This window comes from Nomia melanderi, unplaced genomic scaffold, assembly GCF_051020985.1.
Source record: "Nomia melanderi isolate GNS246 unplaced genomic scaffold, iyNomMela1 scaffold0014, whole genome shotgun sequence".
NCBI classification, from domain to species: domain Eukaryota; kingdom Metazoa; phylum Arthropoda; class Insecta; order Hymenoptera; family Halictidae; genus Nomia; species Nomia melanderi.
In genome coordinates, this window is record NW_027475130.1 from 13886820 (window position 1) to 13887774 (window position 955).

A 955-nucleotide genomic window follows, 5' to 3' on the forward strand; every position below is an offset into this window, starting at 1 on the left:
GTGTACGTGCGACGTCGCATTTTTCGGTACCTCGAGCCGGATCTACTACGCAACATTTGTTGGTCCTTCGAGCCGGATCTGTGACGGTACAATCACAAATCATTATAAAACTATATAGAAGCATACAAAACTATATAAAACTTATAAAAGTATATAGAATTATATAACACTATATAAAAGTATTTAAAACTATATAAAACTATATAAAATACTATAAAACAATATAAACCTGGAAAAACTATATAAAACTGTGTAAAACAACACAAATCAATATAAAACTGTATGAAACTATATAAAACTATACAACACTACATAAGACAATATCAATAGGTATAAAACTATATATAAACTTATGAAACTATATAAAACTATATAAAACTAAATAAAATGGTAGAAAACTATATGAAACTATATAAAGATACAGAAATCTATTAAAACTATATCAAACTATATAAAGATATATAGATCTATTAAAACTATATAAAACTTTATAAAACAATACAAAACAATATAAAACGATATAATACTATATAAAACTATATAAATATATTAAAACTATATTAAACTATATAAAACTGCATAAAAGAATATCAATCTATATAAAACTAAATAAAACTGGATAAAACTATATAAAACTATATATAACTATATAAAACTATATAAAACTATATAAAACTATATAAAACTATATAAAACTATATAAAACTACATAAAACTGTATAAAACAATATGAAACTATATAAACCTAGTAAAACTATATAAAACTGTGTAAAACAACACAAATCAATATAAAACTATATGAAACTATATAAAACTAAATGAAAGTATATAAAACTATGTGAAACTATATAAAACTGTATAAAACTAACAAAACAATATAAAGTCTTATAAAACTATATAAAACTATATAAATCTATTGAAACTACATTAAACTATATAAAACTATATAAGACAA